The sequence below is a fragment of the Bos grunniens genome, chromosome 17 (genome assembly GCF_055505025.1).
Source record: "Bos grunniens cultivar Pamir isolate PY7600 chromosome 17, Bosgru_T2T1.0, whole genome shotgun sequence".
Lineage (NCBI taxonomy): Eukaryota > Metazoa > Chordata > Mammalia > Artiodactyla > Bovidae > Bos > Bos grunniens.
In genome coordinates this window covers 64,006,142-64,019,305 of record NC_141181.1, presented here as the reverse complement: position 1 = coordinate 64,019,305, position 13,164 = coordinate 64,006,142, and the positions used below count along the sequence as shown (strand labels likewise).

Sequence of the window (13,164 nt, the reverse complement as noted above, 5' to 3'; positions counted from 1 at the left end):
GAACATCAAACTCAGCCCATCAGCACAGCTTCAGCCCGCTTTTCCAGAAAGGGGGATTTTAAACTTCCTAGCTCAGGAGGAACTTCCTAACTCATATATACTTACAGCTGATTCATGTTGTTGTATGGCAGAAACTAACAACATGGTAAAGCAATTATACTCCAATTAAAAAGCAGAGACATTACTTTACCAACAAAGGTCCATCTAGTCAAAGCTGTGGTTTTTCCAGTAGTCATGTATGGATGTGAGAGTTGGAGTATAAAGAAAACTGAGCGCCAAAGAATTGATGCTTTTGAACTGTGGTGTTGGAGAAGACTCTTGAGAGTCCTTTGAACTGCAAGGAGATCCAACCAGTTCATCCTAAAGGAGATCAGTCCTGAATATTCATTGGAAGGACTGATGCTGAAGCTGAAACTCCAATACTTTGACTACCTGATGCAAAGAACCGACTCGTGGGAAAAGACCCTGATGCTGGGAAAGATTGAAGGTGGGAGGAGAAGGGGACAACAGAGGATGAGATGGTTGGATGGCTTCACCGATGTGATGGACATGAGTTTGAATAGGCTCCAGGAGTTGGTGATGGACAGGGAAGCCTGGCATGCTGCAGTCCATGGGGTCAGAAAAAGTCGGACATGACTAAGCGACTGAACTGAACTGAAAAAGTAAAAAATAAAAAAATAAACTTCCTAACTTCTCAAATCATGAGCACACACTAATTCGCAGACTTTTGTAAGAAATGGAAACATGGGGAGGGAGGTGGAAGCGGGGTTCAGGATGGGGAACACATGTACACCCGTGGCGGATTCATGTCAATGTATGGCAAAACCACTATAATATTGTAAAGTAGCCTCCAATTAAAAAAATTTATATTGAAAAAAATAAATAAACTAATGGTTAAATTAAGAAAGAAAAAAAAAGAAATGGAAACAAAACCTGCTGGCTTTGGGTTGTGGAATATTCCTTCCTGTCTAAAATTGACTGGGTGGGGAAAAGAGACTTGAGTGCCGGTAGCCAGTGTCTGGCACCCACCGAGCCCTATTGGAACTTTATATTGCAAGTCAAGGCTCTTTATGAAATGTCAGAATCCACCCAAAACCTCTAGTAGCCAGCACATTGCCACCCGCAGCTCTGGGAGCCCCTAGTCGACAAGAAGGTGGGGGTGCTGGGGCAAAGTGCAGATTTGGTTTAAATGGCTCTGCGCTTCTGCCCTTGGCCACTAGGGGGCAGCTGGCTTCTTTCCCAGTGTCTTCAGGGGAGGGTCAGGAAGATCCCCTGGAGAAGGAAATGGCAACACACTCCAATACACTTGCCTGGAAAATCCCATGGACAGAGAAGCCTGGTAGACTACAGTCCATGGGATCGCAAAGAGTCGGACACGACTGAGGGACATCACTTTGACTTTCAGGGGAGGGTGGGTAAGAGCGATCTTAGAGCAGTCTCTCTACCCTCCCACACATATCAGGGTTCTGTCTCTCTAGGTTCTGCCTGGGGTCACTGCCAGGAATCAGGGCACTGGGAAGAACGTCTGCCTCAGCTTAACGTGTGAAAATGACCCCGGCATCACTGACCTGTCTCCGGCCTTCAAAACAATACATAAAATGATATCAGTACCGGGTTTTACTACGTGTGGGGCACTGTCCTAAGTACTGTTCCTCAGTCATCTCTTTTTATCTACTCCCAATCTTGGAGAATAATTAATTGCTAGTCCCATTTTACAGATCGGGAAACTGAAGCTCAGAGAGGTCGAGAAACTCGTCCAAGGCCACACAGCTAAGCAGCATCCAAAGCAGGATTCCAGGTCAGACGGTCTGACTCCAACACCAGCCCTCTGCCCCTCTGTGCTTCTGCCTGAACACAGGTTTGTTGTGATTCTTGCTGTTTTCCACGCTCGGGCTCCTCATTTCCTGTGAACGCTGATGTACTTGGTCAGAGTGGACCTGGGCCTGGGTGTTTTTCACAAGCTCCCCACACGATTTGAGTGAGCAGTCAGGGCTACACGATGCATTCTCAGGGCTGATGCTGGTTGACAGCATCCCCGCACTGCGGGACGTGGGCCTGCGAGGAGGGTGTCCAGAGGCCGAGGCCCCAGAACCTATCTGCTCCTTGAGACCCTCCCTCTTCCTCCCTGGGGACCAGGTGTCTCTCCTGGAGCATGAGCCAACCCGTTACCCTTGCCCCAATGAAGCCGCCACCTGGCACGCCTTGGCCTGCAGCCTCACCCCAGCCACCACCATCACTGGCCACCATATGGGCCTGGGGGCCCCCACTCCTGGCCACCTGTCTTTGATGTCACATTTGCAGGCGATTTGCATTTGTAGCCTTGCCCTTCTCGTTTTGCCTGGTATGGCATTCTCACTCCCAGCCACGCCTAGAAACCACCCCCAAATGCCTCCCCCCACCCCCAGCTCTTCTGATTTAACACATCTCGAAGGGCTCAATCGTGAGTGGTCTTCACAAGTTCCCAGGTGATTTTAATGTGCAGCCAGGACTGACGTCACTGAACTAGATGTTGCCTAAGGCTGCCAAGAGCTCACCTCTACCTGGGTCCCCATTTCGCTCTGCCAGCCACTCGCCACTTGACCTCTACTCTCGGGGCTGCGGGCTCCCCATCGGGAAGATGGAAATCATAGTAACGCCCACCTTATAGAGTTCCATGAAGATTGAATGAGAAAACGCACGTACACCCTTGGCACGGTGCCTAGCACATTGTAAGCACTCAGAAAACACTCACTATTATGATTAGTATAATTGTTGGCTGCACCACGTGGCACACAGAACTTCCCCAACCAGGGATCAAACCTGCACCTCCCACAGTAGAAGCTAGGAGTCTTAACCACCGGACCCCCAGGAAGTCCAACGCACCTCATTATAACTGTCCTGAACTGAGAAACAAGGGTGTCTCTCAGGGTCCAGAAGTTTCAGAATGGTGCACAGAGCTAATAAGAAGCGCCCGGTCCTGTTGATTCAAACCCCCTAGGTGGAGACCCCCAGGATTGCTGTTCGGGAAACCCAAGAGAATGCCAACTGGCTTTCCAGCCTCCTGGCTTCCTCCTCAAAGATGCGGTGGCACAGCCCCGTGCCCTGTCTGCCAGCCCGAGGACAGCAATTTCTCAAGTCAGCATCTGGAGCAGCTCCCAGCCTCTGCAGCCGATTTCACACCCACCCTCACAGACTGAAGTTCACAGGAAATTTCTCCACTCTGCCAGAGGTCTCGCCGTGGGAGACGGGCAGCAGACACTGTGATCCCTGCTGACAGAGCAGCTGCTGCGGTTGCACCCTGGTTCTTCCTGTCAGTGAGGATGTCTTCTCTCTGAAACTGGCTCCTGCGGACCACTGGCCGCCACGCTGCCCATCTGAGTGGTCTCGGCCCCGCCCCTTTGCCTCTCAAGGTCCCTCTTTTCATCCTTGTTCTCTGGCCAAAGCTTTTTCTTTTTTAAAAAAAGAAAGCTAGCACACAGCCCCTTCTGCAGTGCTGCCTGCCTTTCCAGCTCATTTTGGACCATTCCTGGGCTGTCTCTTAGCACCTACTCTGTGCCAAGCTCAATCATCAGCTTAGGTGAGGAAGGTGAGGCCCAGAGGGGCATAGCAACATGCTTACAATACGTTTTCATCTCCAATGCCCAGAGCATAGGCACATTTCCTCCTAATTGTCTCCTAAATGTCCAGAATCCTGTCCAGGACCATGCATCTGACTGTTACAGCCCTGAATTCTCTCTTAAGCTAGCACTGCTGTCCTGCACACACACACACACACACACACACACACCCCTTTTCTCTTCATTACGTGCCTTACCTGGCCGGCCATCCTGCGGAACGTCCCATCTTCTGCACTGGTCATTGCGAGTTACACCCCTCCCCGTGGCTCTGTCAGCTCCCAAGAGGCCAAAAGCAGCTGTCCCAAGCACCTGCTCCATGCCTAGCACGGAGCCTAGCACTTGAGGTGACTTCTCCCTGTGAATCCCCTCGGGGAGGTGAGACAGGGAGGTTCCCATCCATTGATGAGTAAACTGAGGCCCAGCAGAGGGAAGTGAGTTGCCTGAGGCTCCGAGGCAAGCAAGTGGCAGAGTGGAAGTTGAACTCAGGTCTGCGTGACCCCTGGGCCCTGCTCTTAGCTGCTGTGGCAGACTGTTTCTCCGGGAGGTGACCCCCCCAAGTCCCCCTCCAGCCCCTGCTCCGCTGTTGTCACACTTGCCCCAGAAACGCCGGCTCAGCCCACCCCGCCAGCCCCCTTGGCCCTCGGTGCTGCCCACACACCTTGGGCCCCCCACCCCCCAACCCGTGGTCCTGCCAACACCGGCTCCTGGGCCACCCCCACCTCCCTCCAAGCAGCAGAAAGGGATGGGGAGGCCTGAACGCATGCATTCACCCACCCTCTTGAGCTCACCGAGCGGGAGGCTGCCTAATCACACACACATGGGAAGAGATGGGAACTGGGCCTCTTTGGCAGGCTGCTCTGCCAAACCCCCCTGGCACAGGAGATTAACTGGGTCTGTTCTCGCACAATGTTTTAAATCTGATAGGGAAAACATCCATTTCGACGCATTTGCATAATGCATTGGCTGAGGAGGTGTCCCCCCCGCAGATGCTTTCCTGGGATGAGGGCATCCTCCCTGCCCAGAGAGAATGGGGCTGCCCTCCTCCCCATGGCTGCCCAGGGCTGTCGGCGAATTCTGGCCCCTGAGCTCCTGGACGCTGTTCATCCAGCAGATATCAAATGTGCACCTACACATGCCAAGGGGGCTCCCAGGTGGCTCAGTGGAAAGAACCCGTCTGCCAAGGCAGGAGACACGGGATTGATCCCTGGGTCGGGAAGATCCCCTGGAGAAGGAAATGGCAGCCCACTCCAGCGTTCTTACCTGGAGAATCCCATGGACAGCTACAGTCCATGGGGTCTCAAAAGATTCAGACACGACTGAGCACGCACACACGTACACATGTGTATATATATGTGCCAGGAACTGGGCGGAGCCCTGGGGAAGCTGGGTGATCGATACGGGCTGCTCCTCCTCTTGTCGGCTCGCTGGTCTGTGGCTCTGGATACTTTCACGTCATTCTCTCCACCTGTATCCGTGAGGCATAAGAAGCCTATGAGGAAAGTAGGGTGAGCCCCACTTTACAGATGAAGAAACTGAGGCCCCCAGAGGGAGTCCCTGCTCCAGGCCATGAAGTCAACAAGTGCAGAAGCTAGGCCTTGAGATGGGTCTCTAGACACCAAGGACTGTGATCTTCCTAAGATGTTCTGGCTGTGAAGAGAAAACCAAAAGGCAGCTTACGGTGTGAACTGAGGCAGTTTCTTGCCTTCTCTGGGCCTGAGTTTTTCCATCCATAGAAATCACAGGGCTCGTTCACTCTGCCAGGAGCTTGCCCTCATGCCCTGGTTTCATCTTCCCAGTGATTACCGTTTTATGTCTCTGAGCTCAGACAGGTCTGGCCTTGTTCTGTGGCTGGATCACCTCCAGCTGTGGGGCTTGCAGTGGCCACGTCACCTGTCTGGGCATCCGATTCCTCGTCTGTAAAGTGGGGATGCTAGGTCACAGTGTACATCAAACACTTGGCCTGGAGCCTAGTACCTGGAGTGAGCATCCAAGATGCATCAGCTCTTGTTGTTATTAGAGGTGGGGAAACTGAGGCTCAGAGAGGGGACGGGACAGCTCTGAGGTGGCCAAGCTGGGACTGGGGCCCGGAAGCATCTGACTCCAAAGCCTGGGGTTTCTTCCACTTTCCTTGCCTGGCGTGGCTGGGTTTTGCCGATGGGACGTCCTGCTCCAGGAGAGAGAAGACTGGATGCTGGTACATCCTCTGATGCCTTAGGGGGCTTGGAGCAGAGCCTGCTCCCAGGAGGGGTGATGGGACAGCACACAGATGCAGGCGTCTTTACTGCTTTGCTGGGGAGCCGGGACAGGGAAGGATGGGGGGCAGAATCAAGACCCTCCATCTCCCCAGCTGCCTCATGTGGTTGAGAAGAGTGCTACCCGCGACCTGGGAGATTTCTGAAATGCTGTGTGACTTAACCCTGTGGCTTTCCCTCTCTGGGCTTTGGTTGAGTATTTCTAAGGATATTGTTTTCAGTCCCATGAAAAGTGCCCTGGGGTCTTCCATGTGCCCCTCAGCCCCACTCTGAGGGACCCTACCCACCCAGGGGTCTCAAGTTCACAGCCTCCAGGGGCCAGCCAGGCGACACCAACCAGCCAGGCCCCGGGGAGGGGGCAGCACCCGCCCCCCGCCAAAGCTCCAGATAGTTGTTGCCCTGCGGGGTGGTCGGTCCACAGTCACCCAACCTTTCTATTTAGTTTTTAAAGAGAATTCAGAAATCTGGAAATTTTGGAGGGTATAATAATAAAATAATAAAGACTGCAAATCAATTTTTAAAACCCCCAAGGGTCAAATCCGACTCTTTTGCAGCTGGAAAACTGCCGGGGTTGAGACCTCTTTCAGAGCCCGTCTCCCCAGCTCAGCTGAGCTCCGGAGAGTGAGCTGGGGAGCAGGGGGCCCACCTGTGGGCGGGCACCCCGCCCCCGCGGAATCTGATTACCCCGGGTGCCCCCTCGAATGGCAGTCGGGCGGGTGGCGGGGGCGGGCGCGGGCGCCAGAGGTTGGGCTGAGAGCGCTTTCCTATCAGGCACAGATGGTATTTTTTTTTTTTTTATCAGTGTCAGCATTGGCTTCTTTCTGCTCTGATGAATAGATTCTAAAGAGGCAGTGACATTATTCGAGATAACAGAGGGAACAGAAAAAGGGTCAGCGATGGAGAGAAAATGGCAGAGCCAGCAGATAAAGGGGAGGCCGGAGGGGGCGGGGTACCGCGGCTGGGGCGCGGCCCCCCGCCCCCGCCACCGCGATGCCCTCCAAGCCCCGCTCCCTACGGCGGGGGCTGCGGTGCCGCCCGGCCCGGGCAGGGGAGGCCCCCGGCAGCTGCGCGCGCCGCTCCCTCCCAGCATCGCGGCCGCCCATTCCGCCTTTTCAATTCGATTCAATTAGGCCTCCCCGCTCGGAAGCTTGTCTCCTCTGATATCCAGTTTAACTGACAGGGGATTAGAGCTGTTTGTAATACACACACACACTCTCCGCGGCTAAACCACAGGCAGGGCCCAGGGACCCGGGTTATTTATGGAGCCTGCAGCACTGTTCTTCATGACCTGCTGCCTTTGCGGGGGACGGTGGGGTGGGGGGGGGTGGACGGGGGCGGTGGGGAGGGGGGGATAGGGGCCTGCTACCCTGCCACACTCCCCATGCCCCTCTCACCCCCTCTCCGGGCCTGCGCAGGGGAGCAAAAGGGCCCAGGGAGAACTGAGTTTAAATCCAGCTCTGCCACGTGCAAGCCTCAGTTTAGTCATCTGGCAAATGGGAGACAAGCGACTCCATCGTCTTCATGAAGGTGGGGAGGAGGGATGACCTGCGGGGACAGGTGTGGGCCATTTAACCCAGTACCTGTGCATTCCCTTGGCATGCATGCGTGCATGCTCAGTCATGCTCAGTCATGCTCAGTCATGTCTGACTCAGTGACCCCATGGGCTAGCACACTAGGCTCCACCGTTCATGGGATTATCCCGGCAAAGATATGGAGTGGGTTGCTGTTTCCTACTCCAGGGGATCTTCCCAACCCAGGGATCGAACCCATGTCTCCTTTACCTCCTGCAATTGCAGGCGGATTCTTTACCATTGTGAGCCACCTGGGAAGCCCACCTCCCTTGGCATATCACTCAACAAATACGACTATTTTTTTTTTTTTTTTTTTTGGCTACAGGATCTTAGTTTCTCAACCAGGGATCCAACCTGTGCCCCCTGTGGTAGAGGCGCAGAGTCTTAACCACTGGACTGCCAGAGAAGTCCCAACAAATATGATGGAGGGACGGACAGCTCTGTGCCAGGTGCTGGTCTGTATCACTGAGGACATAAGGCCCTGGGCCTGCCTTCAGGAAGCTTACATTCCAGAGCAAAACTTGGAAATAAACGAGGATTCCCCCCCAGTGTGACATGGGAGGACCAGACAAGTGAGAAGGAGAACGGGATGTGATGGTGATGGAGTGAGTCCCGCTGTACGGCCTCTGCCTCTGCCTCTGCCTCTGCTGCGTCCTCTGCCTGGAACGACGCCCCCCTCACCATGTCTCCCTTTGTTTTCTCTCCAAACTGCTATCACTTGCCGTGACATCACCTGAGTCGATTGCCATCTCCCCAGGCAATTGCCAGCTCTCCAAGGGCAGTCACCTTAGCTGTCTTCTCAGCTGCCACCTCCTCCCCAAGTTAGCACAGTACCTGATAGGAGCGAAGGGTGAATGAATGGGGACTTCCCTGGTGGTCCGGTGGCTAAGACTTCACACTCCCTACCAGCGGGCCCAGGTTTGATCCCTGGTCAGGGAGCTAGATCCCACATCCTGCAACTGAAAATCCCACGTGTTACAAGGAAGATCAGAGATCTGTGTGCCACAGCTAAGCTCTGGCACAGTCAGAAAAAAGTGTCAGCAGGGCCACGCTCCCTCTGAGACTCTAGGTAGAGACTCCTCGCCTCTTCCAGCTTCTGGTGGTGGCCAGCAGTCCTTGGCATTCCTGGGCGTGATCACAGCCGCCTGCCTCGGATCTCTGCCTCTGTCATTCCCTTGGCCGTCTCCTCTCTGTGTGTCTCTGTCTTCTCAGACATTTCCAGGGACTTCCCTGGTGGTGCGCTGGTTAAGACTCTGCTTTCCAGTGCAGGGAGCATGGGCTCAGTCCCTGGTTGGGGAACTGAGACCCCCACATGCCATGCAGTGTGGCCACAAAACCCCAAAAATCACTCTGCAAAGCACACAACATTTCCTCTTCTCGTAAAGGCACCAGTCACACTGGATTCAGGCCCACCCTCATGACCTCCTCTTACTTGATGACACCTGCAAAAACCCCATTTGCAAATAAGGTCTCATCTTCAGAGGTACCAGGGGTCAGGACTTCATCTATCTGGTGGTGGGGGGGATGCATGAACTCATGATATGCTTCAGGGCAGCAGTCTTCCTGGTTTCTTTCTGCGTCTGTGGTCCCTGGCACAGAGCCTGATGTTACGTCGTAGCTTGCAGGGGAGTCGTGGGGTGAACACAAGAGCGGACGGAGTCCGGACGTCCAGCCTCTCCTCCGTGGTTGACCCCGGCTCCTCTGGCAACCGCAGCCACCCCAGGCTGAACGGCCCCCCGGGCCGGGCAGATCTCCGGGGACGGCCTCTCCCGGGAAGCCCTGTCGATGTCAGCAGATGCCTATCACCGTTCCCTCCCCAGCAGTCTCAGCTGTCAGAGGAAGTGAAACAGTTGTCGCTTAGCTTTGCGTTTGAGATTTTATTGACAGTTTCATTGTCATCCAAAAAAAAAAGAAAAACCTCCTTTTCTCTGGTTGCGTTTTCATCAGCAGAGCCTGGGGGCAGAAGGGGAGTCAGGGCTGGTTCCCCAAAACTGGTTTTGTCAGGCAGTGGGCGCTGGTTCCGCTGGGCTGGGGACAGCAGTGGCAGATTTCTGTTGTGTGATCTGCCTTGCCTGGGCTTCAGGCCTGCATGGCATCCCTGATCTAGGCGGCCAGAGGGAGGGAGAGGGAGGCACCCTGAGGGCCCCTGGAAATAGCCACAGTGGCCAAATGGGTAGCCCAGACCCCATGGCAGGTCCTTGCGCCCTCCTCCAGTCCTACCCGATGGGCCAGGCTATGCAATCAAGCCCACTGGGATGTGGTTCTCAGCCCAGCCTTGCGCTTGAGGGCAAGTCCTTCACCCTGCAAAGGCTCAACAGCCCCGTCTGTCCAATGGGGTAGTAACATGCGGCCTCAACGTCCGAGGTGTCATCTGGTGCCGTCAGGAGCCTCACCGTCATGGTGTGGGCCTGAGACTCAGAGGGGGGAAGCCTGGCCGTGCCTCCACGGCTGGGACGTGTTGGAGGCTGCGTCTGAACCGAGGCTGAGGTGCCAAGCCTGACTGTGGACCTCCTCTTCGGGTCAGTGGGACGGTGCAGGCGTCAAAAGTGTCATGATGCCTGCACGCTGGGAAAGCTGGCTGCTATTACCATGGTTGTTGTTTGCATAGGGTGGAATGGGCCCATCAGCAGCCACTCTGCCCCCAGGACTTTCTTGACGTCGCTGGGAGGCATTGGCCACATGGCGAGGTGAGCTCAGGCCACAGAGTGAACTCAGAGGCTGAGGGTCCGATCAAGGGGTCCTGTTCTCCTCCATGCCATGGCTCCTCTGCGCTCCCCTTTCCTGACCCCCAGCAGGGCTCCAGGCAGGGCTGTCAGCTACCTGGTGGGCAAGGGCAAGGTCAGCTGCCCACAGCATCAGCCTGAGACCTTGAAAGGCTGCTTCCCCAAGTCCATGCCTCACAGATGGGGAACAAGGGCTGGACAGCCACCCCTGCTCAGGACCACCCGGTGAGGCAGGTGGGTGCTCCAGTTAAAACACGTCCTGGAGTGCATGAGTTTCTGGTGGCCACCTGCTGGCCAGCAAAAGTTGCCGAATGTCACTGAGTCTACATTTCATCCTCTGTAGGATGAGATAATAAAAGGTCTCCCTCGTGAGGTCCAGGGGCTAAATAATGCTCACGGAGTACACTTAACACAGGGTCTGGCACACAGTGAAAAGAAGACAGAATTTTATAACCTAAAGGCTTCATTTTTTTAATATTTATTTTAATTTACTGATCTGACTGCTTTGGGTCTTAGTTGTGGCATGAGGGATCTTAGTCTCCTCACCAGGGATTGGACCCAGGCCCCCTGCATTGGGAGCATGGAGTCTTAGCCACTGGTGCTGCTAAGTCGCTTTAGTCATGTCCAACTCTTTGTGACCCCACGGACTGTAGCCTGCCAGGCTCCTCTGTCCCTGGGATTCTCCAGGCAAGAATACTGAATTGGGTTGCTGTGCCCTTCTCCAGGGGATCTTCCCCACCCAGAGGTTGAACTAGCGTCTCTTAGGACTCTTGCATTGGCAAGCAGGTCTTTACCACTCGTCCACCTGGGAAGCCCCTTAGCCACTGGACCGCTAGGGAAATCTTGCACCTGAGAGCTTCTTAAAGGATCTCAGGCTGTCAACCCCTCCACGAAGAAGAATCAGAAGCCCAGAGAGGAAAGGGTTTCCTCGTATAGCTGGTCTCCAGAGCAGGGCTTGCGCCTTGGCCACTGGACTCCCATTCAGTGCTCCGCCACCACTCCACTCAGCCCTCGGGTCCCCGCCCATCCTTCTCCCTGCGTCTCCGTCTCCCGTGGCTTCGAGAGCCCGAGCCGCAGGCCCCGCAGCGAGGCACGCCATTCTCCCTCTCCCTGGCACACGGAAGGTTTTGAAAGTTAAAGTATTACCGTCGGCTTTGTTGTTGCCTAACTACGACAGACAAATTGAAAACCAGTTGTCAAAATGTCAGCGCACAACAAATCAACATGCAGAACGAGTGGCGGCCCTCTGCGGTGTATAATTAAACAAAAAATCCCTTTTAGAAATTTCAGCGAGCATTGGTTCCACTTTATATTTGTCTGTGTGATTAATAAAGGCAGCTAATTTTCAGACTTTAAAAACAGCTAGAAAATAGCTCCTAATTACATATTAGGTTCCTAGCGGCCCCCGCTGCGCTGCGCCGGCATCGGTGGGCCGAAGAATTTGGCAGAGCCTTAATTGCATTCTGAGCATCATCTAATTTTAGTTAAATGTAATGTAATCAGCAGCAGATGTCTGAAATAAAATATGAATTATGAATATGATGAAATTTCATTCTTGAATAAAAAAGTAATTTGCTATTTAGTTCATTAAAGTCTTAGAGGTTTATTAGGAGCAGGTATATACAGCCTGGCGAGATGATGTATTAAATGATATCTGGGAGAAAGAGACCCCAAAGAGATGGGAAGTTTTATTCTGAAGTGTCCAGTTATGATTAATTACTGTGGGGCCTGGGGAAGGCCCCTGGGTTGTGGGGGGCTCCGATGGATCTCTCAGGCTCCTTGAGGTGGGCTAGAGTTTTAGGGCAAGGAACTTGGAGTGGGGAGCCATGGGTGCCTCTAAGGCCTGTGCCACCCCTGGGATCCCACCCCATCTCCCTACCACCCATGGCCGGTGTCCCCGGCTTCTGAGATGAGCACGTGGAGGGCTTGCTCCCAGTGACACTGCTCTGTGGCGGGAACCTTGCTGGGTTTGGTGACACCGTGTGGGGCAGTGAGGGGCGTCCCAGGCCGGATTCTGCCTCTCACTGTCAGTGTGATATTAGTTCAAGACCTCAGTTTCCCGTTCTAGAAAATGGGCATAATAATAGCACCTCTCAGACACTCAGAACATGGCAAAGCCCCTGCTTTGCATTGACTGTTGTTGTTGGAGTTATTATTGTTCAGAGAGGTCACAATCCATCAGTATAAAAATGCCTTCTTTGGCTTCATCTTTGAGAGCAGCCTGTGATACAAATCGTACTCTTTCGCTTTTCAGCTGAGGCTCAGAGAGGTTAAGCAACTCGCCGGAAGTTGCACAGCTAGGAATTGCCAGAGTCAGGATTTGAATCTGGGACCATCACTGCTTCCAGAGTTTCCTGCGGCATCCCAGAGCGGTGTAAGTGCTAGCAGAGCTGACCGGAGGGAGGCGGGGCTGAGGATTCGGAAGGGGTCTGGGCAGGAGGGAGCCGGATTCATTTGCCCCAAATCTGAGGCAGAGAGAAGCAGGCAAGGGCCGGGAGGCTGGGCAGAGGGTCCAGGAGGGCATCCTGGCCTCTGCCCAGGGGCCACTCTGGGCAGGTGGGGAAAGAGTCTGCCTCTCCACCCCCACTTCACACCGACCAATAATTTCCTGCAATTATCTGGAAAAGATTAATTAGCGAAGTGCACTGCGTTGACTCGAGGCTGCCCTGGCAATCGATACACTTGGGGCTGACTCCTGGGCGCCTGGAGGAAGAACCAGAACTTGAAAGCAGGGAGGAAGGCCAGGTCTGAGCCTCGCTTTCCAGCCCCGGGAGGGGTGGGGCTTGCTGCTCAACTTCCTGGGTGGGGGACGAGCTCTGTGTGACTTCCTGGTGGCTTTGAGCAAGTCCCTTTACCTCTCTGAACCTCAGTTTCTCCACCTGTAAAATGGGGGTCTGGGCTGCCCCCAGTCAGGGACTTTCCTTCTTCTCCTGTAAGCTTTGGGAGGTGTCGGGGAAAAGCGGTGTAGAGGCTAGTGAGGCAGCAGCTGTGGAGGGACCCCTCTTCTCACGGCCTCAGGTTC

The 13,164-nt window shown here is 54.3% G+C and overlaps 1 long non-coding RNA gene across 1 annotated transcript; it reads left to right on the top strand.

Moving 5' to 3' along the window:
- The first annotated feature begins 1,478 nt into the window (after positions 1-1,478).
- LOC147355628 (uncharacterized) lies at positions 1,479-3,457 on the top strand. The gene is made up of 2 exons (XR_015144697.1): positions 1,479-1,858; positions 2,978-3,457. It is a non-coding gene; the product is annotated as an uncharacterized LOC147355628 (long non-coding RNA).
- Positions 3,458-13,164: the final 9,707 nt, after the last annotated feature.